Source organism: Ambystoma mexicanum, chromosome 3p, assembly GCF_040938575.1.
Source record: "Ambystoma mexicanum isolate Mex_15411 chromosome 3p, UKY_AmexF1_1, whole genome shotgun sequence".
Lineage (NCBI taxonomy): Eukaryota > Metazoa > Chordata > Amphibia > Caudata > Ambystomatidae > Ambystoma > Ambystoma mexicanum.
The window spans coordinates 1,029,664,327-1,029,690,262 of NC_090925.1; the positions used below are offsets into that span (position 1 = coordinate 1,029,664,327).

The window sequence follows — 25,936 nt, forward strand, 5'->3', positions numbered from 1 at the left end:
ATTCCTTTTTTAAATCCCTGTCTGTATGGCCACCCTAAAAATGCTTTCATATCTTTTATCTGCTCTACATGGGTTAAATCTGTCATATTTAGTACTGTTTTCAGACACTTACTATATTGTGCTGTGGTCTTGTCTGCCAGAGCCATCTTGGCCAGTTCTAAAAGTAACCCTGCGTCAGTGTTTATATTTTCCGCTGGCAGCACCTGTCTGCATTCAACTGCGATTAAGGTATTCATTGTTGATGGCTGCATCCTGGCCTCAGCTGATTGGCGTTGATGCTGCTCTTATTATTTTTCCAGAATATCCCAGCAGTCCTTTGGGATATTTTTCATCTCTCTTTGTGCATTTGGAGCCATTTGGCAAAACTTTGTCCCCTTAAAACGAGAGAATGCATTAGCTACGTTATTGTCTGTACCTGCAATGTGTTTCGATCTTACCACCATATTTTCAAACAGTGTAATCTTGTTTATGGCTCTCAAAATCTTTAGCACTAGTTGGTACTTGGTGGTCTTGTTAGCCCCCTTTCCGCATTTCCTGACTATTCTGAGTGCATCCTGGAAATGGGTGTAAGTCACTGCAGTTTTTGTTTCAGGGATTCCTTCATTCACGGACTGTCCTTTCGGGTATGACAGATGATGTATCATTCTCCCCTCCCCACTTGTTCTCCAATTATTTCTGCATGTACTGGCTGTTGTTGCTTCTCCCTTAGTTCAATCATCATCTGTTCTATTTTATCAAATTAACCATTCACTATACATTCTTGTTGAGTCAAGTACTTGCTTGCAAAGTTATCTAACTGTTAAACGAGGTTTCACAGGATCGCTGGTTACCTTTTCTTCCCAGGGTTCGTGGAGTCGAGGCAGCCAGTCTGTCGGAGCGACGATGCCGATGAAGCAGTAACGCGGGAAATTAACCCAACACCCTCCTGACAATAAATGGCAGGATAGCACTGAACCAACTCCCAACGCCACGGGTGGCACTTCTCTGCATTAACGTGACGTCGGGACAGTGTTTCCACTGGCAGAGAAGGCGAATGAGTCCTTAAAACACCAGTAGATGGATGAGCTTTTCTTCGGGACTTCCAGGAAGGCAGTAAGGCACGGGTACCGGCAGGGCACAAGGCGGAGGAAGGGAAAAGGCCAGGCAGCAAGGACAGGAAGGACTGACCAGGGAATCCCACGGGACAGGAGACAAGGAAGGGAGAAGGCTAGACAGGCAACCCAGAGAAGACCCCTCCAAACCCCAAAACCAGAAAGTAGGTAAGGACAGGACAGGGTTGGGAAACCAGGAACTGAAGGTACCAGGGGGCTGGAAGGAGAAGAAGGTAGGAGGGCAGGACAAGGCAGGGCAAAACTAGCAAGGGTAACCGGAGTGACTGTAGCACAGGAAATCAGGCTCCAGCAGCGCATACACGGCAAGAACCGCGTTGAGACGCGTTGTCTCCGTGTATGCGAAGCCCTTTTAAGGTCCGGGGCCAAAGCGAGTCCCGGAATGCAAGTTCACGTTACTGCGCATGCGCGAATGTCGAACACTGACGATCCGCGCATGCGCAGAACACGCAAGATGGCTGCGCCCGCGGAACGGCGTTGGGAAAGACGCCACCGCGGATAGAGTCTCCATGAAGGAGGAGACTGCCGAGGACCTGGATCCCCGTAGCAGGTAAGTGGCGCACGCGAGCGAGCGCGCAGCGTGACACCATACCCCCTCTCGGACAACCCCGGTGCACCAGGCTTCCAGGGATAGCAGAGATAGAAGTCCCAAACCAGGCGCGGTGCATGCACGAAGGAGCGTGGTTCCCAAGTGCGGTCACAAGCTGGATAACCCTTCCAGCTGACCAGGAACTGCAGCGCACCACGCCTAATCCGCGAATCGCAAAACTCCTGCACTTCAAACTCAGGAACCCCCTGAACCAAGACCGGGGCAGGACGGGAACAGGAACGCCCCAGAACATCAGGTACATAGGGCTTCAAAAGAGAGACATGAAAAACGGGATGGATCCTCCAAGAACGGGGTAGGGACAACCGAAAGGCAACAGAGGAAACCCGCCCAATGATGCGGAAGGGACCAAAAAAGCAGGGAGCCAGTTTCACAGGTAAATTGCGTACCGGCAGATTCCTAGAGGACAGCCACACTCTGTCACCAACTTGAAGGTCAGGCTCAGAACTCCGTTTCTTGTCAGCCTGTTACTTCATACGTGCTTGTGCCACTGCTAAGGTACCGGCCGCCAGGTGATGTTGATCGCGTATCTGAGTCACCAAGGCATCTGCGGATGGTACAGTACTGGTAGAAGTAGGACGAGCAGGTAGTAGCTTGGGATGTAGTCCGGCAGAACAGAAAAAGGGGCTGAGTCCGGTAGCGGAATGAACAGCATTGTTGTAAGCCACCTCCGCGGTGTCCAACCACTCTGACCAGTTGTCTTGAGTGGCATTGGCGTAACAACGTAGATACTGCTCAAGAGTTTGGTTGGTACGCTCTGTCTGCCCTTTGGTCTGGGGATGATAACCAGAACTCGGAGCACGCTGAATGTCCAAATGCCGACACAGTTGGTCCCAAAATGAAGAGATGAATTGAGAACCACGATCCGACAGAATCTTCTCAGGAAGACCGTGGAGACGATACACCTCGTGAAGGAAACGTCGTGCCATCTGGGAAGCTGTGGGCAGTTTAGGAAAGGGCAGGAAGTGAGCCATTTTGGTGAAGCAGTCCACTACCACCATGATACACGTGTAACCACCAGAAAGCGGCAAGTCAACGATGGAGTCCGTAGCAATGGTATGCCCAGGGTATGGGGGCGTAGGTGTGGGTTTCAGAAGACCAATGGGTTTCTTGCGAGGAATCTTGGTCTGGGCACATACTGGACAGGAATCCACGTAGAGCTTCACCAGTGTGGCCCATCCAGGCCACCAGAATTGGCGTGCGACCAGTTCTTGAGTTGTGCGAACTCCTCGGTGACCACAAACTACGGAATTGTGACAATTTTGCAGAACGATCCTCTGTAGCTCTAAGGTGGGAACGTACAGGCGATCCCTGAAGAACAACAAGCCATCACGTTCTTTGATGTCAGAGCGTTGCAGTATCTGTGACCTGGAGGGATCCGTCCGTGTGGCTTCTAACAACTGTTGAAGCTGAGGAGTCACCATCGACAGGAAATGCTTCGAAGTAATCAGAGGTTCTGGGTCCTTGGCCCCTTCGACGATGTTTTCCAGGAACCGAGACAGGGCGTCGGCCTTCACATTCTGGGAACTTGGGATGTACGTGACCGTGAAATCAAACTGCAAAAAGAAGGCCCAACGAGCATGCCGGGATGTTCTGCATTGCAAAGACCGTAAAAATTGAAGATTACGGTGATCCGTGCGAACTTCCACTGGATACCTCCCACCCAGCAAGTGATGACGCCATTCCTCGAATGCCGCTTTTATAGCCAGTAATTCCTTTTCAATCACGGCGTAGTTTCTTTCACTCACAATTTCCGAGAATAGTAGGCCACCGGGTGTTCTGTTTTCGTAACTGGATCTTGCTGTAGTAAGACCGCACCAATTGCGTAGTCCGAGGCGTCGGTTTCAACTACAAACGGCCTTGCATCATCCGGATGTATCAAAACAGGAGCCGACATGAAGGATTTCTTCAATTCCCGAAATGCCACCTCAGCCTGAGAGTCCCAGAGAAATGGTACTTTGTTGCTGGTCAGGCGGGTTAACATGTTGGCAAGGTGAGAAAACGTGGTATGAAGCGTCGATAAAAATTAGCGAAGCCCAGGAACCTTTGTAAAGACTTAACCCCGTGTGGCTGTTTCCATTCCTGTATGGCTTGCAGTTTCACGGGGTCCATCCGCACTCCTGTGCTGCTGACTACATAGCCCAGAAATTCCATACTCTCCAGATGGAATTGACACTTCTCAGCCTTGGCATACAGGTGATTGGCAGGTAACCTATGGAGTACTTCCTGAACGTGCGCAACGTGCGCAGTGCGGGTGTCAGAAAAAACCAGGATGTCATCAAGGTATACCCATACTGATATACCAATAAGGTCCGAAAAGATATCATCCATGAACCGCTGGAAGACGGCCGGGGCATTGCAGAGCCCAAACGGCATTACTCTGTACTCGTAGTGACCAAAAGGTGCCTTGAAGGCCGTCTTCCACTCATCCCCCTTCTTAATCCGCACCAGGTCATAGGCCCCTCTAAGATCCAACTTGGTGAAGACCTGCGCGGATTTCAGGGATTCGATGATGTCCCGGATGAGTGGCAGTGGGTATCTGTCTTTCCTTGTGATCTCGTTTAATTGGCGATAGTCGATAAAAGGGCGCAAAGTACCCTCTTTCTTCTTGACAAAGAATAGCGGGAATCCTGCGGGAGACTTGGACGGCACGATGTAGCCCTTGTTGAGGCAATCCTTGATGTAATCCTGTAGGACTCCCTTTTCGAGTTGGGTTAATAAATAGATCTTGCCGTGGGGGATGACAGCATCAGGCAGGATATCGATGGAGCAGTCAAAGTGTCGATGAGGCGGTAAAGGAATGTCCTCTGGCTTGAAGAACACCTTGAGGTAACCGGCATACTCCTGAGGTACCGACTGAGTGGCACATAGACGGTCAGATACATTGACAGGATTAAGAGACTCCAACATCGCTGGGAAGGAATCATGAAGACCACAGTCCTGAGGACATCGTGCCGAATTGAATACAAGGGATCAAGCAGTCCAGTTGACCTGAGGATTGTGATAAAGCAGCCAAGGCAAGCCCAGCACCACCGGAAAAGAGGGAGACTTGATGACGTCCAATGAGATTTGTTTGAGATGCCCTTCCACAGATAGCCACAAGGGATCGGACCGCTGGCACACCGGACCCGAAGACAATGGAGAGCCGTCGATTACTTCTACCACTGTAGGCCGTTCTTTGTAGTGTAGACGGATCCCATTGGAAATCGCGAACGAGGCATCGATGTAGTTACCTGACGCACCACAATCCAGAAGGGCCCGGATCTTCGTACACTTCCCTAGCCAAGCCAAACCAACTTCCAAGACCAACAAGGGTACCGGGTTCATGGGATGAAGGTCTGATTCAAGGAGACGGCCCGTCGCTGCCTTCACACCAAACAACGGGCCTGTTAGTTTTCCTGCTTCCTCAAAGGACGTAGCGGGCAGGTGCCTAGAAAATGGCCAGAACCACCGCAGTACAAACACAGGTTTTGCTGCCGTCTTCTTTTCTTTTCGGCCTCGGACAACGGACCTCGGATGGCACCCAACTGCATGGGTTCTGGGCCCACGTCGGTTGAGGTAGCTGGCCCGGATGATTGTACTGGAAGGACTGGGTGGTACTTGTAGATTCTGCGACGTTTACTCCGTCGTTCCGCTAACCTGTGGTCGATGCGTAAGACTTGTTCCACCAATGCGGGCAATGTTTCCGGCTCAGGAATGTGCAGCAATTCGTCCTTGTATTCTTCTCGCAGACCCCGACGGAATAATGTCTTCTGAGTGATTTCGGGCCATTGGGAATCGGTTGCCAGTTGTCGAAACCGACTGATATACTGGATGATATCACCTGATCCCTGTTTGATCTCCATTAGTTGGTTCTGGGCCATGGCTGCCAAGTTAGGTGGCTGAAAGACATCCAAAAAGGCCTTCTCAAAAGCGGTGAAATCACCCAGCAGGGGGCTGTTAGTAGAGACCAGAGGTGCGGCCCAAGGAAGCGCGCTACCGGTCAGGTTTCCTAGAATGTACCCGATCTTGGCCTTGTCTTGACCGAAATGACTGGACCTAAACTGAAAATGGATCCTACAGTGGGTACAGAACTCTGCCACTCGACGCGGGTCTCCATCAAACTTCATGGGAGTCGTGTAAGCCATGGTGTTCTCAGGCGGTGGGACTGGTTGTGATAGTCCGCCCATACCCCGGCCCATCGCTTGTCGAAGGGTGTCGTTCTCCTGGCGAAGTGTAGTCATCTCGAGGCGCATGGCACGCATTTCTTCGTGTAGTTCCTGCATGTCATCCATGTCGAGGCTGGAGGAAAGGCGTCTCAATCTTTTAAACGAGGTTTCACGGCATCGCTGGTTACCTTTTCTTCCCGGGTATCGTGGAGTCGAGGCAGCCAGTCTGTCGGAGCGACGATGCCGATGAAGCAGTAACGGGGGAAATTAACCCAACACCCTCCTGACAATAAATGGCAGGATAGCACTGAACCAACTCCCAACGCCACGGGTGGCACTTCTCTGCATTAACGTGACGTCGGGACAGTGTTTCCACTGGCAGAGAAGGCGAATGAGTCCTTAAAACACCAGTAGATGGATGAGCTGTTCTTCGGGACTTCCAGGAAGGCAGTAAGGCACGGGTACCGGCAGGGCACAAGGCGGAGGAAGGGAAAAGGCCAGGCAGCAAGGACAGGAAGGACTGACCAGGGAATCCCACGGGACAGGAGACAAGGAAGGGAGAAGGCTAGACGGGCAACCTAGAGAAGACCCCTCCAAACCCCAAAACCAGAAAGTAGGTAAGGACAGGACAGGGTTGGGAAACCAGGAACTGAAGGTACCAGGGGGCTGGAAGGAGAAGAAGGTAGGAGGGCAGCACAAGGCAGGGCAAAACTAGCAAGGGTAACTGGAGAGACTGTAGCACAGGAAATCAGGCTCCAGCAGCGCATACACGGCAAGAACCGCGTTGAGACCCGTTGTCTCCGTGTATGCGAAGCCCTTTTAAGGTCCGGGGCCAAAGCAAGTCCCGGAACGCAAGTTCGCGTTACTGCGCATGCGCGAACGTCGAACACTGACGATCCGAGCATGCGCAGAACACGCAAGATGGCTGCGCCCACGGAACGGTTGGTGGTGGTGCTGTCCCCCCCCACCACTGCGATGTCAACTTCTTCCTCGTTGGAATCCTCGCTTAGGCGCTTTCTCACCCATTGCCATCCATGGATTTGCTCTGCTTCTTCCCACCACAGCATGAGTTTTGTTTTCTTCCTTTTGGCTCCATGGTTGTGCTAAACACGGTATCCAGTGATTCCCTCGAATACATAGCATCAAATGCAAATGCCTTGGAAAAATAATGCATCGAAAAAATGCGTTTATTTGTAGGTAAAAGTTTTTAAAAAAAATTAAAATGAGGTTTAAGGGGTAAAAAAAATGGGGGTCAGCAGGGGATGGAATGCAAAAATGCTTTTTTTCGATGCATTTTTTTTTTAGGCTTTTGCATTCGATGCTTTGGATGTCGAGACCATCCCTAGGAACCGCTAAACAGACTAGGTTCCTTATTTGATGAAAAACCAGTAGTTTTCTTGCTAACACAAAAAAACATGCGTCCACATGCTCTTTTTCCTATTTATTTGTTATTTCGAACACTCTTTGCACTAATAAATGCTGCTTGGATTTCCCTGTGCGGCTGCCCTTGGCTCTCTGTCAGAATCTTTGCTTCGCGTGGTCCCGCTTCCAATTGTCAATTTTTTTCAATCGCAAAAGGGTTACAGGCCCTTCGCTTAGTTTCCGCTTTTCCGCTTTGCAAAAATCGGACTCTTTAGTTACCCGTTACTTGGTAACCTTTGCCGGGTCCTGTTTCCCTTCATCGTGCGGTGCGCGGCTTCCTGCTTGTAAGTAAGTTCGACAGGCAGCTCTGGTTAAGCTCTGCCCCTTGTCAGTTTCCAGCGAGCCCGCGCAAGCTACTTCTGCTGCAACCCCCCGAGCAAGTTGTTTGCGGCTCTTTGAAAGCTGAGATGCGGTTTGCCTCGAACGCGCAGACACGGCGCTGCTCCTGCTATGGCTACTTTCCGTCTTCCCTCCTTGACGGTGCGAGAAAAACGTGCGCAAGACTGCTTGTTCATTGGACAACTGCTCTCCTCCGAAGTGCTGGTCACGTAGAAGGGAAACACATGCTGGAGCCCAATTCAACGGAGCAAGGTAAAGCTCACGTTTTTAAGTGCAAGCGAAAGGTTGGGAACAGGACAATGTTCGTAAAAGGTAAAAGTATACTGCGTAAGCAGGGTACTGGTTTGGTGCTCCGTGCGGAGTCCCAAACAGATCTGTGCTTTTTGGCTGCAATGCAGCTCCTTCTGTTGTCCAAGGGGCTAGCCCTGGGCATTGTCTGCCTGTGTGGGGGCTGTGCCCAGCCCCCGGCAGGCTAGCGCCGACGGCATTTGCACCCTGAGGTGCTTCTTTCGTTGTCACCTGGTGTTGCCTGCCTGCCTGCCCTGCCCTGGGGTGCTTAGTACTTCCTACACTGGCCTGACCAAGGTGTTGTTCCCACCTTGCCCTCATCCTGCCTGGCTCCCAGGAGTGTGAGGGGGTGGAATAAGTGGGGAATATGAGGGGGAGAGGGTGTGTTTGTTTTCCCCTAACTTGGCAGTGATGTTGCCAGCCACTGTCCTGAACCCTCTCCTTTTCCTGCCCTCCTTGGGGCACAGGTTACTGGCCCCCGCTTTCGAGCTGTGGGGTTCCCCCTCCGCAGTGCGGCTAACACTGAGGGGAGGGAGGGGGGAACACTATAAGCAGGGCCTTTTACAAGCAGAGCTGATCCCACCATTGCGGCAGTCACATCTCCCTAACTCTGTCGGCGATGGGGCTCAACAAGGCGCAACAACATTTGGACAGCCATGCATTTTTTTGTATCCGGGTTTATGGCGTGTACTTTTTGCCCTATGTATGGTGTAGTGCACTTCCACATCAGATGGGCTTCAGAGGGATGTTTCATTCCTTTGGACCGGAAGACGAGGAAACTGTTCAGCTGCAAGAGTGGTTTTATTTTTAGGTCTGCCTACTAGTTTCCTTCGGGTGGGCACTGTGTGACGTAGGAGATACGCTAACAGCAATTCTTCATCTTAAGAGGAGATCCGTGGATGCAGAATTCGCCCATTCCCCCAGTTGCTCTGTGTATCTGCTGCATAATAATTCAGTGCATGAGTCTGTGTACCTGCTTTCACTGAGCTAAAAGCAGCTTTTGGTATTGGTACTCGACGAGAAAGCAAGAGCTTTCTATGGGTAATGAGGAGCAGGTTACATATTGTGACTACAATTTAGCTACTAAGTGAGATGCATAGAGCAAAGCAGACCTAACATCATGAAGGGGTAACCATGATCATAACACCAGTTGTATTGGATACTTTATTGCAGACCAGCTGACCTTTTGGTTCTTCAGTAATGTGCATGCAATGGATGGGTTCACAGAATTGAGTCCAAATAATCCAACCAACTCAGGAAGATGGCAAAGGTTGTACTAAGCACCCCAGGGCAGGGCAGGCAGGCAACACCAGGTGGCAAAGGTTGCTGTTTTATCAATTATCTAAAACGGGGAGGTTACAACGGACATCAACGGATGCTCGCTCAGCTCTTGACAATTTTTTCATTAAACATTGACTTTATACTAACAATTTGTCCGAGGTAGCGTCGTACTACGTGGCAGATAAGAAAAATCTACAAGTGATAATAATTGGTTCAAGGGAAACATCTAAGTATACTTTCCATAAGCTAGGATTGTGATTGGCTGCCCTACTGTGAGGTGGACAACTTATGACTACCTCTAAAATGTGTAATCTCCAACACTATTTAGTACATGGTTTATCATTCGTCTTCAAACTATAAGGCTTTTCGTTATATCGGCCTCTACAATTGGTTGGCACGCTCATGCCATGTCTGGAACATTCGGTTCACTTATCAGCATGTAAGCTCAGACCCAGGTGCCAGGAGGTGGACTTGACCTTACCTCCCCCAACCAATTAGCCCAATATCTCTCATCACCCATGCCTTCTACCATGAAGATTGTTTTTGAAGTTGGCCTTGCAAAGTATCCTTGTCTGTGGGAATGAGAGTGCAGGCACTCACTATCGTTATTCTAGGACTCCAAGCTCAACTCTATTTTCATCCTTGGCTCACATGACAGGAGACAACAATTTGGGTCCATTTTACAGCTTTTAAATGTCTTAAATGAATAAAACTTGGCACTCTTGATGTTCTTTCTTTGCCCCTTAATAAGGGATGATTCATCCTTTGCACGTTCACTGCTTTCAAGAATAGATAACTGACCTTGGCTGCTTCAGTTTTGATACCAGGCCAGGCCGCCTCGCCATGCGCTTCCACGATCCCAGCTTATTCTTGCTGTGACACAGTTCTCAGCCTTTCCTCTCCATGGGTCCTGGCTTACTAAATTCATCACACCGATGTCCATTTCCTATACAATGGTGGCTTCGCCTGCATTCTATTCACTACATATAGCCAGCTTCTATGATGACTTGGTCTACTTGCGTTTCAGCATCTGTACAATTATTGAACGGTTGATTTTCTGCAGCACTTCGCACACATGCAATCTTCTTCCACATACGAAAGTTTACTCGATTCTTAACTCGGTCATTAGTTCTGCAAAATCCATACATTCTCTTTGGCCAGTATTCTCGGGGCGTCACGCTTGTCTCTTGTGACGTTAGAGATGTCTTGGAAGACAGTTGTGTGGTGTGTACTCTATTTTGGAAATATTCCTTCTTTTTCCTCTTAATCAGTGGCCTCTAGCATGTGTTTTAAAGGGGGGAGGTTGGGGATTGTCCTCTAGTGAGCAGTTATTTCTCCATTTTTCTTCCCCGTTTGGTGCTTGGCAATGGTGGAAACCCATAATGTATTGGATTAGAAATTGATCCCAACTCTCCACCCCCTCGGTCTGCTGATTCCGTTTCTGACTTGAACCATGTCGTTTTCGGTGGAACTATTAGTGAAGGGTCCAATGAATCAATCCAAAGTTTAATTGCTCGAAAAATGTTTTTTGCAGATTTTAGTGCCGATATCACACAGTGGGAAAGGACTCTTAGCATTGTGTGGGCTTTATGTGGCTGGGCTAATGGGACCTGTATTGGGACAGGCAGTGGTACTAAAGGTATTGTTAGATGTTGACCCCTTGTTGTTGTTACAGAGATGTTCTACAGTTATCTGGTCACGTGGGTTGTTTGAGGGCAGGTGGAACTTGGGCAAAGTGAGAGGCAGCGCAGCGTCTGGGGGAATCGTGCAGTCAGTTTGCATGGGATAAGGGGAATAGATGCTGGAGGCTGAAGGGTTGAGTGGTAGGTGCATCCTGAAAGAATTGTGCCAAACCAAAGTATCCTGGGACTTTCGGACCATGTAAGTGAAGGCAAGCTTAGGCCCGTTGTGGGATGTGTGGTGTGAGGGTCTCAGCTAGATCTCCGTTGATATGTCACCCAGCCTAATTAGATGACGCCGCCAATCGTGGATTCAAACCAAAAGTCTTTTGACCAGTCCACCCCATTGGCAGTGTTGTACGAACGCCGACATTGCTTCATGAAAGACGCTGAGAATATAATGTGTAATTAACAAGAGCGGTAGCCTGTTTTTTTGTGAGTATATATTATGGCAAAATTATTAAGGGCGGCCTTACAACACTAGAATTTTCTCTACTTTCCTTCAGGAAGTCTGGTGAATCTGGTACAACCAAGATGCCAATTAAACACATTTTGAAAACTAGGGCTAACCAATTAAAATATATTGATAATTAGTGTGTTTGTATTAGAATGTATACAACATTGCTAAAGAGGGACACGTTTTGGGTTGTATTAAGAACAATTTTCATAATGCTTCTTTTTTTTGTGTTACAGTTCATTACGAGCTTTTCACAACATTGCCATACAACATCACACAGTATAAATATACACATCCTTGCAAACATTTTTTGTGTCACATAATGTGTTTTAGATATGAAGGTGGTCACTGCTGGCGACAATTATTAATTATAATTAAGAGAATAATAGTTTCAGTGTGAATATTCACAAGGTCACTTACTGGAAAATGGTATCTTATATATACAAGAGCTATGTGAATACAGGTGAAATGGAAATGAATAAAATCGTTCTAGTTACTAATTGAAAATGAGATGAATAGCATTGAGTTTGGTCTTATTTTGTTTTAGGAATCAACAGATGACCTCATTTGGAAATTCACGTTTTTGATACACTTTGGATAATGAGTGCCGTGAGTATAGTACAAGCCCATACATGGATCCAGCATCCTAAGGAAGAGCCACACTAATTGCTTTTAAGCGGTCTGAAACATGCATTTTTAAACAAATTAATATAGTCGTATCGTTGTGATTTATTGTTTGACAGCATGATTAACTGTTGCGCCATTGTGATTTTTAATCTGTTTCTCTTGATCTTTCTTTTATTGTCGTGCACGTGGGAATATAATGCAAAATATTACTCTGACACATCCCCATTTCACCGTGAATGTGATAGCAATTGTATGATATCAAACTGTTTGTGCATGTGTGAATAAAGGAATTCAAGGCTAAAGATGATGCATGATGTTTTGGTCAGTCTACAACAAGTCTGTGTGAGAAGTAATGGACGCCCTCACTCACTTCCCATGAAGGATATTTCGTGTATGGTTGTTTACACAACAGTTCAATTCCTTACACTGAAACAGTGGGGCATGCACTGGGCAGGAGGGGAACTGGCAGAGCTGCAAGGTATCTCCCATAAAATGCCTCCTGGTTATTTAATCACATAGCTGGAAGCTTCCTCTGGCCCCAGACTTCCCCAGTCTCAATCACTGCTTATTCCCACGGTGACTACGTCACACCGTGTAGATCCAAGAGTTGTAGATGAGGAGTTTTGTGGAGGCTCAGGGTAATGAGGAGCACATAGAGTAGGGAGCAATGGAAGAAATCCAAGTAGCTGCTTTTGGAGAGACCGCACGTCAGACTGCTCCTCCCAGCTGTATATTATCGGACTACCTGTCTAATCTCCTCCCAACCCCAACCTTCTTCGGCCCTTTGGGAAACTCCCGTAGAAATGTTTAAGCTTTCTAATTCCCTGTAATCACTCCCTCCTTATTTTGAGTAACTCCTTCCCCTCTTTGGGGAGTGGCACCTCACCTCCCCTGGAACAATTCAGGCTTTCCAATTAGCTGTTGTCACGCTCTCCTCCATCATCCCTTTAGTCATATTCTCCAGTTCCCTACAAACCCTTTCTTCATCTTCACTTCACCCCTTTGGGTACCTTCTCCCCTCCATTCCTCTGGTAGTTCCTTCTCCTGTCTCCCTGGGTCAATCTCTTCCCCACCTCATTGACCTTTTCCACTACAGCCTTCTGGGCGTTCTCCTTCCAGCCCACGGGGTCCCCTGACAACCCACTTTCAGGGCCTGCCTTTACCCAGCCTCTTAGGTCCTCCCTGCAGCCTCCTGTCTTCCCCTTAACCTAAACCTGTGGGTCTCTCATCCAGACCTCTGCCTCCGGCTCACTCCAGGGGCACTGCTCCATTCTCCATCCTACAGCTCTATAGACAGATTCTGCTCTTTTCTTCAGCCATCACTGAAGGAGCTGTTCCTCCTACTGCCATCAAGTGCCAACTGAGCACCTTAGGTTTTGTAGGGCTTTGGCTACTCCTTTCAGCCTCCCTCTAGTCTAGCGGAATAAGGATCAGGTATGAGGGGGTTGATGCAGAGCTTGGGAATTGTAGTTATGATATGATAGGTTATTTATAACGTGCTTAATACCGAGAAATTTCTAAGCGCGGACCCGGGGATAGAACCTGTGTTGCTCCGTGTCTTCCTTCCAAGGCGAGCACGTTGCCGCTGAGTTATCCTCCCGAGACTTGTAGTTCTCTGGATGGATGGATCTGGAACACAGCTTTGAGAACCACACATGCAACATTGAAATTCACAACTCCTCTTGTTCATTAAGTGGATGCCAGAGCAGCTTCAACAAATGCGCACCAGCGCTGCCAGCGGTGCAGGGATGCTGCTCCTCTAGTTTCTTAAAGGAACCATAGAAGTGGCCATTGCCCTATGAGAACGTGTCTGTTTGAGGCCCCACCAACCACTAAAGCCCACCAGGGTCAGACACGCTGGGCACCTTGTCCCAATGGTATCTCCTAACCCTCCTCACAACTTTCATATTCCCCTCACAAAACATGCCAACCTCTTTGGAAGTCCTTCCCACAACCTTCCTCCCAGCTTCTTCCAATCCCCTCCTCACAACATCTGCCAACCTCCTCATAACTTCTGGCAAAATAGTCTGAACAGCTTTTGACGACATTGATCACAAAATGAGTGTCCGCTACAAACTTCCTACCTACCTACATGCTGCCCCCTTCTGCCTCTTTCTGACTGTAAACCTCTTTTTTGGGGGTCTTTTCACCATCCTCCTCAACATTACCTCCATACAGCTCCTTCCAACCTTCTCCAGCCTCCTACTTGATGTTCCTTCATCATTCCTCCTTGTACTCTTTCCTTTTTCTTGCCCCTTTCTACAGCCATCCTTCTGCAACCAGAGTCTTTCCACCTCCTGTTTCCCAACACCCCCATCCAGGCTAAGAGGTTTGCAACTTTTATGGAGCCTTTGCACCACCAACTTGCCCGTGTTCTTCTTGGATAGGTGCACCTGCGTGCAAGAGCTTCAGGATCATTATGGGTTCACTAAATTTGCTTGGTTTATATGTGACAAAATTACATTTTCCCTGCAGGAGCACAAGGGTGAGTACACAGCCCTCAAACTGGTACAAAACAAGAGTGATCCCAATCATAGTGGTAAAACAGGCACAGTTGAGAGATCTACCTCCTTTGCCTTTTGTGCTAATGTGGGCAGAGGGAAGGCTACACTCTCAAAAGGGGTGTGAATGTGATTAAGTAGCAACCCAAACTGCAAAGCACAACAGTCCAAAATAAAGTGAAAGTGTAAAGTACTAGGTTCTATACAAATATATATACTTTAATTAAACACACCATCTGCAAAAATAACAAAAAGAAAAACATTCCACAAAACCCACCCCTGAGGAAAGAACACAGAATATGCAAGGATTGAGAGATGCAGCACTCTAAGCAATGAATCAGTGGTGAAAGGCAAGTAACCACAATGTTTGTAGAAAGGTTATGTTCTGGTACAAAGGGGGATTACAGGTGACCTAACCAATCTCTAGAGCCCAAAGATGGACCAAAGTGGCAGTTAGCAGTCAATAATACCTTTGTGTGATTCTTGATGGTTCGACGGTGTAGAACCAGGCTTTTCTGTATCATTTGTGCAGTTTAAATTAGCCTCAAATACATTGGTAACGTTGTTCCAGACATGGAGAAGGTGGCAAGCTTAAGTTTGTTGCTATTTGAAGAGGTTCGGATCATGATCGCCACCAGGGTCAGTTCCACAGTCGATTCGATAAAGAGCCGGGTAAAAAATGCACTGGCCTGAAAAGGTGCGATGGCAACTGGCTTAAGAGTGCACAGTGGCAAGTCGTAGACCGTTTGAGTGCCATAGCCAGCTCTGGGTAGTCCTGTTCATACAGTGTTGAACAGCTTGCATCACAGCTCGCACAGGTTCAATGGTGAAAACAGAGGGATCCTGGCAATCTTCACTCTAAAGTTGCTATGAGTCCCAATACAGGAATTCCAGGATAAGCAGCAGGTCACCTCCAGTGTGTCCTGGTGATGGTTATGGAGAAGAGCCTTAGACACTCAGTCTTCAATTCCAGCGGTGGGCTTTGGAGAGTGAACTCTCCCAAAAGAGGTACAGTGAATTCTTCCTAAGGTGTTTGTCCCAAAGTGAATCTAAAGGAGTGGGAGACCCCTTCATGTAAAGGCAAACGTCTAAAGGTGATTAGACAAAAGCAAACCTGCTTTTAGGGTCCAATCAATATTGTTGGAACAAGTGAAATGTGTCTTCTGACATCAAACCCAAAGTGCTTTGTGTTAAAGGAAGTGGAGGGGACAGGAAGGCGGAGATGTAAAGAAAGGAAACAAGATAGTGGAACCTTCGAGCTGATCTGGGCGCCCTCTGTCTACGCTAACCCTGCACCCCTTCCCTTGTCAATAGTATCAACAGCACTTTTGGTATCCAACACCCTTGTTTGAGGTTAATTCTTTTGTGAAGGATGTGCCCTTTGATTCCTTTTTCCAGGGCAGCTTCCTGCAGAGTGGCTGTGTCAATAGAGAGGGTGCTACCTGCCCCTCACAAAGTATCCATTTGTTCGGAGGATAAGAAACAGCCTGGCTGAGGGAATACACATAGACATTCCCCCAGGTGGCCTGTGCTCACAGGGCTGACACGTGTACATCATCACATTGATATGGCATGGATAATTATGAGAGCTATTAGCCAACATAAATAAAAATCATGTATGGCTTATTTATTTTTTTACAGTGAGATTCTCGCAGCTACATTGAGTCATGCACTCTTCCATTTCTCACTCGTCTGATCAGAGTATGCAGTGTTAATGTGCTGGGCATGATAAAAGTACTGCATACTATACACTGGGGCTTCCCTTAAAGGAGGCAATATGTGGTCCTGGAGATTACCCACTTTCTATCTCCAGAAACAGCAAAATTCTGCTAGTGGAACGCAACATGGTTGGACAGGTGAAGCCTCTTTAATGCATAACAGACCATAAAACTATGCACAAAGAAAAAACTATCAATAGAAGGAACAACGGAGCAGAGGGACGTAGGAACATGTAGGGATTTAGGAGGGCTTTAATCCTCAACCAATCGACTTTTAACCTCGCAGGTAACACCTAGAAAAGTTAAAGCCTCGTGTTGGAAAAAGTCAAACCAAATGTCCCTTGGGTCTGACATCAACAGATACCTCTACTTCAAACATCTCACAGCAAGGAAGACACAAACGTCTTGGTACCAACTTTCTCTTCTACAGAAAATCAAGCCTTTCCTCCCAGAAAATAACTTCAGGTCTGCCGTCAAAGTCTTGATCCTCTCCCAACTGGATGTTCGCAATGCCCTTTTGGAAGGCCTTCCAGCGATTACTCTGGTAGCACAAGACCCTCTTCTTCAAGGAATGGCTCCTCCCTATCACTGAGGTCCCCAAACCCTCCACTCCCCACCCTACCCGAGACTGGGTGATCTGATCCGCATTGATTGCTCCGCTAGTTGATTCTAGATCCCTTGCTGATAATTCTCCGGCTCTCCTCATCCCCTGCTGTAAGCTCCTTACTCCCTTGTTTCTCTGCTTCCCTTCCCATTATGATTGTAAAATGCTCTGTTGCTTCCTGGAGCTAGGTCCACGTTCAATAAATACCCTAATAATAAAAATAAAAACTGTTTTATTCCATGAAGCCTGTAAATAATAAAAGCATATAAAACACATTGGGCCTCATTCCGATGCCTCAGGTGCCTCTGGCAGGTTGCCGCCGACCTGGAAACACTGAATCTGGTACCTGACTTCCTGGACATTACAAGTCCCGGCGGCACCAAAAGTCAGGCGGCGGGTTTGGTAACTCCCCATTTGGGAGTGGGAAGACGGCATCGGCACAGTTGCTTCCGTGAAAGGCCAATGCACCTGGCGGGGCTGACCCTTGCCGGGGACAACAGCCCATGCACGCTGACTCATGGTGTGGTGGTGGTCTGGAAACAAGGGTGCCGGTAAGCTTACCGGCACACTTGTTTCCAGACCACCACTCTTAGAATGAGGCCCATTGTGCGGGAAATGGAGGCCTGGATTGGAATTCGGGGAAATGTTCATATATCGGTGTCTACTAGCCAATGAGATGGTCGCTAAAACAAGTAATAAAATTAAAGTAAACCAAGTTACCCTAAAACTGCATTCTGAGTAGTTGTATAAAATCATGTAGCATACAAAGCTTGTGAACTTGATTACTGTGAGGGAAATGAATGAACACTGTGTTAGCCATAGTTGACAATGATATTGACTTCTAATATGGCTAAAAACGGTCAAACTGGGAATACGAAGGCTCTTTCAAATGTAATGTCTTGAAATAAACTTTGGCTGGATAGCGAAGAATTTAAGGGAAGACTCAGACTTTGAACTACAAGATTTGAGACTGTATGAATGTTACATATTTGGTGCTTTAAAGACCAGACAGGAGACTGAAGATAATTGTAAAGGAAATGCATCCTGGCAATGTTGTATCATGACCTGTCATTATAAACTCCGAAAACTGACTGTCTTTGTTATTTGTATAAGTTTCTTCCAACAATTTGCTCTAGCCAATAGAAGACTAATTGGGTCAAGACTGGGCACTATCAGTGCGGGTGGCTTCTCATTCATAAGACCAGGGGATGTGTAGGGTGGGCACTGAGAGCATGATCCCATTAAAGAAAAGTTCACACTTGTGGGATACTATTATCCAGACCAATTACTTCAAAGTAATTCGCCTTGGTGTTCAACTAAGTCTATGTTTCCAGGAAAGCGTGTCTTTTACTTTGTTTGACAAAGTAGTTCTGACAAATCAACTTCCGGGACACCAGTGGTCCAGGGATGAATATCTGTTTCTAAACCATCAATCACCCCCACACCTCTAGTACATCAGAAGGGATCCGAAAAGATTGGAAATTATAAACGTCCTTGTCCAATGTTGGTAACTTTGATAGAACGGCAGGCTTATCTCCAAAAGGTTGTGGATCGTTGGTTAATTGCAACACAGCAAAAATAAAATTATTACCCAATCTTAAAAGGGGTTGTCCAGACAAGGTTGTACAAAAATATTCATTTTCTTATCACAACAGACAGTTCTAGCACACTACAAAATACAACCCACCCTGTAAAGGTATGCAGAGGACAGACAGTTTCAAAGAAGGAAAAGGAACGCACTCTGGATACTGACAGGAGGGTAGTCGGTATAGTAATTAAATTGCAATGTACTTGGTTTCCACACAAAGGGGACAATTGGTCATCAAATGTAGCGGCCTTTGGGAATGACCAGGGGTACAGAACCACAATGTACCTTGTGATGTTTTTGGTGTACAACAGGGAGGTTTGATGGTTTCAGGGCACTTTACAGCTTCTACGACAGAGTTCAAAACAGGAGACAGCTGCGGGTATCAGACGGCAGGCAGTTCAGTGAGCAAGACTAGACTGGTGACTGCAGGCTGGCCTACATGCCGGCTTGGAGTCAGGAATAATCTCTGTGTTGGTTGGCAGTTCTGAAGCACTGGTCAGGGCATCTTGGATGGCTTTAGCGACTGTGGGTTAACAACAGTCAGCAGTGCAGTCTGTTGCAGCTCGAGGGTTTTCGACTGGTTCGAAAATGTCCTTTAAGGTGGACATTGGTAGATGCTTGTCGATGCACTCCTCCTAGCGTCTTCACTGGGCTTATGATGTCCTTTAAGGCAGATGGCGCAAAGTTGAGGAGAGGGTTGCAGGCAGCTGCCTTGTCCTTGGTTTGATTCAGAGACTCTCTGGCACTGCCCACCTAGGAAGCTTGCTGCAGAACCTAGCAGGGCACGCTGTGAGCTGGCTGGGTGCTAGCTCGGGAGCTACGGGAGGGTCCTCTGGATTCAGATTCTCCCTCTGTTCCCTGGGAGATGTTTAGGGGAGGGATCTTGCTCCCCTCTTTGAAAATCCTGGCCTTCCTTCACTGGTGGAAGATGTAAGGCAGACGGTACCTTCAGCCAGGGTGTAATGCTGAGTTCTTCCTTCTGCTTCTGGTGAAGCCTTCAGATGATCTGCCAAAGAGGGGCTCAGCCCTCTTTCAAAGCCAAATGGGCCACATTGATTGGTGCAGGCTAGGGCTACCCTAAAGAACCCATCCTGGGTCCCCATCAACAATCTCCTGTATACATGGGATCATAATCAGAGTGCTTTGCAACAGAAAAGGTAAAGGGGGGGAAATGTGATACTAAGTCCCACCCATCTTCCTGTCTGTTGTGGATCAAAGCGTCTCTCTAGTTAATGGAGCTCTCTGTGGTTCCTGATTGAAGTGGCAGCTCTCCATTGAAGCTACAGCAGGAACAGACTTCCTGCCGCCTTCAATCCACATACTTGTACCTTCTGAATGGAGTACCCCTGTGGGGATGACTACTGTAATACACACAGTCCCAGCCATGACATGTCACTGTCCATTGATGCGAAGGGTGGGAGCTGGCTTCAGGTTGGCACAGAGCATATCAAATGTTATTGGTGTTTCCTGTCTCCTTTGTTAACCTCTGCAGCCTGGCCCCATGTGGGCCTGTTAAAAGTATACTTTATTAGTATATTAATTATGCGAATTGCTGCCACCATCTGCAAAGCTAAACAAAAGGACACAGCAGATACATGGAGCCTTTAATAGGTAATTAGGCTGGCCATGGCAGGGGGAAGGTTTTTCCCTCCCCCTTCTACAAAGGTCTATGTGGTGCGATGAGCTTGGGAAAATGTGTGCAGATTAGCCTACATTTTCCGGAGATTGATCTACCATCATTCAATTTTCATTTACAATTTTGAAGAAAACCCAGGCGAGCACACACCCACTGTGTGGATGGTCGAATTCCTCACAGTAGTTTTGTGCTATTTTTGATCTCCAATGTCCGAGGACTGGACAAAGAGAATGCTTTTCCAGTTCCACCTAAAATCCGAGGTTATAGTCCATTTAGATGACAACCTCTTGTGGTCTTATTGCACTTGTTCCCTCTATTGGGGTGATTACAACTATTACAACTATTTCAATGGTACAATGAAGCTTTACCAATGCCAAAAGATTGTTTTCTTGCCATGTAATAACACATGTCATGCATGCTTGCTTTACCTCCGATTCCTGGTAAACATGCCTTGCCACAGTAAAAGAAAGCACCTTCTTCATGCCGCCCTAAATGTTTGGCATAGTGCCGGAGCACACCCTAGGTACATTTAGTTCTTCAGTTCATACGCCTGCATCCCCTGTGGGTCATGCAAGGATAGAAAAGCCAAACGCCCTAGAATTTGCATGGCCCATTGGGCATACATCCTGGGATACAAACTGTCAAAGGGAAACACGTTTCCATTAGCCAGTTAATTAAATCCAGCCCACGAGTGCTTGGAAGCACTCAGTCTTTACTGTCACAATGGGGGGGGGCGCGTCAGCACCCCATCGCACATTATGGGTTGGCTTCCCCTGTCTCAGACATCAGTCACTGCTGCATCAGTACCCCTATTTTGGAGAAACTGCACTCCAAGAAGTCAGATCCCTTAACATCTCTCCCATCCCCAATCTACTCCAACGCACCCATAAAAACACCCCAGACACCCATCACTCCTAGTCTCACTCTAACTCAACATCCTTTAACAGCCATCTCATGTGTTGATAGTACAGGAGGAGGCGTGCCACTGCCCCATGTGGTTATCTCTTCAAACGTGTGCTGGCATGCTGCTTTACAAGCTTTCATTAGCTCTGGTCATGTAACTAAGGACCATATATATCATTGAAGAACACACAAGTTACTACGCAATCCGTGCTTGCATTTTTCCAAAGATCAATAGTTCCTGAAATGTCAACAACTATCAGTAACCCCATGCTTCAGCCAGATGAAATCAAAAGTTATTTTATTAGATAGATACAATTCAATTTAGGTCAAATATATCAAGAGGCCCGTGTTTATTCTGAAGATGGAGCAGAAACATTTGCAGCCATCCGAATGGATATTCTGGATTGCAATCCAATGTAGTTTTCTTCTTAATATTTTACAAATGTTTGTTAGAATTGTGTTCCTAAATTATAATTGAATGTGAGTTTATTTTAAGCACTACCTGATTCAGCGTACACAGACATGTGGATATTGGGTTTTGCGCAAACATACTGCCCTGAAGAAGCACTGGGCATGAAACCCATGCAGGCAGGAAGTTGGTCACACATGGAAATAGATTGATGGCAGTAGCAGTATTAACTCATTGTGCTGCGAGTTTTTGGTGGGCTAGTGCACACCTCTAGAGCGCACGTTATTACACACCAATACAGATCTATCCGCAAGCGAGAATGATGATCTGGCGATAAGATGGCTATTATATGCGGATGACTTAGTTTTGATTGACTGTACTCCAATAGGGCTGCAACGCAAGTTATACGCTCTTGAAGAATATGTCGGCAAGAATGGCCTGTGTATTAACACCAATAAATCTGAAATTCTCATACTACAGGATTTGAGGAAAAATGTCTGTTCCAGCAAAGAATTCCAGTGGCATTTGGGAAATGACCTGCTTAAGACTTCACTCTGTATTCGATACTTGGGCATGATAATTGGTGCAAATTTGAACGATGCACCCTGGGCTGAAAATGCAGGCAACTGGCAATGCAAGCCTCTGTTCTGAATACAAAATATGGAACATTTTCATTAAAACCAGCACTTGATTTTTATAACCAAAAAGCCGTTCCTGCAATAATCTATGGTGCCGAGTGTGCCCTGGGCTGTTCACATACACTTTGGGTCTCCTTGGAGAATACTTTCTGGTCAAAGTATTATGGCTACCTAAAGGAACATGAACTGCCTGTATCCGTTTTGAATTAAATCTCATATCAATGAACGCACGTGTATGCTGGAACATGCTTGCACTTTATCGTAAAATGACAATAGATCCTACTCTCCTCCAATTCAAAGTACTCTTCGATCCAGGAAGTGGAGAAAAACACTGCATATTGTCCTTATGGGTTGACCGAGCCAATGGAAGACTCAAAGACCTAAATGTTAATATTCCCACTTTGCAGACCAATCCTAATCTGGTCCAAAAATAATGGTGGGAATAGGACTGGTGAATGACAGAATTTGAGCGGCGCAAACACAGCATAATGCAGAATGTCCCAAGAGAAGCAAAATCCTTTAATGTCACTCAAGGTTATCTTGTTCATTTTCCGAATGGATACCATAGATCTATGTACATGAAATTTCCAATGAATTTATTTGACACAAATGAGAGACTAGACACATGGTCTAAGGTTGGTGTTGTTAAATCCGTCTGCAGGTTGTGTAAGCAACCAGAAGAAACACTAAAACATCTGACTCTCTTCTGTACGGCTCTTCGCGTGGACTGAACAAAACATTTGGGAGGGTTTTTCACTATGAGACAATCACTCAGCGCACAAGACTAGTGTCAAGTCACGTTCGATGAATCAGATAGAAGGCTAACAATTGCATTAACTTTGTTTTTTAGAGGTTATGATAAAAAGAATAGCCGAAGTGAAAAATAATCCATACGTGCAGATGTCTGTTTTGGGTGCTTATTTGTGTGGGTCACCATTACATGGAGCAGTCTGGCCAACCAAAACGGCTCTGGAGCATGTTTTCTGCAAACAATTTATGGGCCAATACATGTTTTGACTGCTATTCCTTCCATACCTGTCGGGCATCACCACACATTCCATTGCCCTGTCCATACAGGATGCTCCATTCTCTCTGGTGGCAACAACCATCTCCAAGGCCTGAGCAACATGAACCACAGCTTGTACCTGCTGGTCGGCAAGGCCTTTCTGGAAGTCCATGGTATTCCTCCAACAACTGGATTCACACCAATATATGTGCTTACGACTGAGTAATTGTCTGATGTCATCCTTGAACAACCAGACAACTTCAGTCATACCCAGGCAAGGTCTCTGGTTTTTCAGTGTGCCTGAGGTGGCTGGGATAATTTGTAATGTTTGTATCATCCTGTTGCCCTTGATATTAATTTTATTTCTATTGCGCTCGTACGCAAGTGTTTCAGAGCTCGGCAAGGGAGGTGAACAGGGGAGAACAAAACAGCGATCTTACTAGGCCCAGTGACATTGAGAATGCGCAAGTGCATGGGAGAGGGGAGGGGAAAAGTGCATGGAAGGGGGGAGAATTGGAAAGTGTGAAGCAGAGGAGAAACAGATAAATAATAATGAATAAATATATAAATTAATTGATAATAAAGGCAACAAACAGTGATAGTGCAGCCAGCAATTTGCAAGTGCTAGGTTTAAGGCAGCAGACAGGGTAGGTCTGATAAGTGCAGGAAGAAAAAGGGGGGGCTGTATGGGTACAGATACAAACCCCAGTGCAAGGGGTGGCCTGGAGGCAGTGTGGGAGGGTGGCAGGGTGAGCAGGTACCTGGGCCCGGAGGACAGAGGGTGGCCAGGTGCACGGTGCCAAGAGAGACCAGATCAGCAGGGGAGAGGGGGAGCGAAGGCAGAAAAAAGAGGAAGGTCTTGCAGTGCTTCCGGAACTGGAGATGGTTCTCCTCAGGTTTTAGAGTGGCAGGGAGGCTGTTGCAGAGGGAGGCCCCAGCCGAAGTCCGAGATCTACCCACAGCTCGTTTTTTGAAAAACTACTGACCCTGAGGGATTTAGAGGTAGCGGAGCAAAGAGCTTGAGAGGGGGAGGTATTTGCAGAGGGATAGCTGAAGGTATTTTGGTCCCAGGCCCCAGAAAGCCTTGTGGAAAAGAATCAGAGGGTTTTAAATGTATTCCTTGCATCCACTGGGAGCCAATGGTGATATTTCAGAGCTGGAGAGATACGATCCCAGGGCTTGAGGCCAAGGACAAGTCTTGCAGTCCTGTTCTGGATTAGTTGCAGAGGACGGAGAGTAGAGGCAGGTAGATTTAGAAAGAGGCTGTTAGAAGGCCATCCCACGGGGACTAGAGTTCTGGCTAACGATTTGAATAGGGACAATCTACCCATATCATTACTTCCAGAAATTGTGTCGCAGGTTCTCCTCAAGATGGTGTGGGGACCCAGCACCTTTAGTCAAAAGGAGTTCAAAGTAATTTGCTGGCACACGCGGGGCCCCAACACTTTCACCTCATCAAAAATGAGGGATCTCCTATTCAATCTTACAAGAAACTTGGTTAGTGAACCCCATTGTAATCGAAGGTTTCAGAGTTATTTCCCAGGGAGCAACCCAAAAACTGAAAGGGAGACAATTGGGAGGCCTGCTGGTGGCAATCAAACTCTTTAGTAAAATAACCTGTTTTAATTCTACAAAAATGAAGGTGGGATTCAAATCTGTAAGGTCTCATTGAAATGTCAGGTCATTATGTCTGATATGATTTTTGTGAATGTGTATTGGAATCCCGCTAGTTCAAGTCAAGATGGTTTTCTTAGGGAGTTGGCTGCCTCATTGGCGCGCAAATCATATTGGGGGGGAGGGGGGTTTAAATTCACATTGCTTGCACCCGACCAAGGAGGGGAGGTTTCAGTAGGAAAGAAACCCTCAGGGAGAGGTAGATCCTGGGTTGAGTTCCTGGATGGCTGGGGACTGACAATGGGGAATGGCTCCCTACCAAGGAACATCCCAGCCAACTCAACAAGCTCACAAGGAAAATTTAGTTCAATTATTGACTATTTTTTTTTTTCTTTTGACCTTTTTTCCCAGAATGTCACAATGACCGTAGATAAAAGGGGGGTGGGGGAGTAAACACTCCAGGCTGGCCCTGACTTTTTCAGAAACTGTCTTTGAAGAGCAATGTAAGCAAGGACAGTCGGTGGAATGTAGGAAAGGGAGATTAACCCCATCCCTCCTGTATTTTTGGAGACGTAATCTGAATAATAATCTCAGTGAAACTCACGACCTCATATTAAGGCGTAATTGCACTCTGGTCAGTTTTAATAAATTCATTTGGTCCACCTGCCCACCAAGTGTGGGAGGAGGTGGGCAAACGTAAGTCCACTGTCATGCTTTCGAAGAAGCCACCAAGCTGAGGAAAAAACGATTGAATCAAGAAATAAGGGGTTTAAAAAAGTTGACCTTGAGCTTGATGGAACGGATGAAAAAATCTAAAGCGCTCCGTCAGTCGTACAAACAATGGTCGGCGGGAAGGAAGGTCATGCGTCTCTAGCAGTATAATGAACATATGCTAAGGTTGTTGGCAAACAGGGCCTCTGTTGAATAATCTTAAAAATTTGGTTTTATAATGAATGGTTTTATATGTGGGAATCGGCGGTATGTAAGATATTCATTGGTGGCAACATGGCGCTTCCTTTTTCTGTTTTTCCTCTCTGCTTTTTGGCTACTGTTTTTTTAAATTGTCTTTCATCTCTTTATCGGTTTAAAGAATGTATTTAGTTGAGTCTGTTTTAAGAATGTATCCACTGTGACTTGTTTTTGTAGAAGGTTGTTTCAACCAAACACAAATAAAAGAAAGAGGCTGCTACAATAGTCCAACCTAGGGAGAGCCAGAGCTTGGGATCCCATTAGCTTCTGGGAGGAGAGGAAGGGCAGAGTACCTCTGAGGAGGTGCAGTAGGAAGTTTGACTTTTTAGAGACCTCAGAGATGTGGGCGGAGAAGGAAAGGGTGGAGTCAAAGATGACCCAGAGGTTCTTACC

The 25,936-nt window shown here is 46.8% G+C and overlaps 1 long non-coding RNA gene across 1 annotated transcript in view; it reads left to right on the forward strand.

Annotated features, from left to right (window-relative positions):
• Positions 1-12,229, forward strand: part of LOC138581199 (uncharacterized) — a 475,801-nt gene extending 463,572 nt beyond the window's left edge. The window contains exon 3 of the long non-coding RNA XR_011304469.1: positions 11,878-12,229. This is a non-coding gene — a long non-coding RNA (uncharacterized lncRNA). The remainder of the gene's footprint in view (positions 1-11,877) is intronic.
• The last annotated feature ends 13,707 nt before the right edge of the window (positions 12,230-25,936 follow it).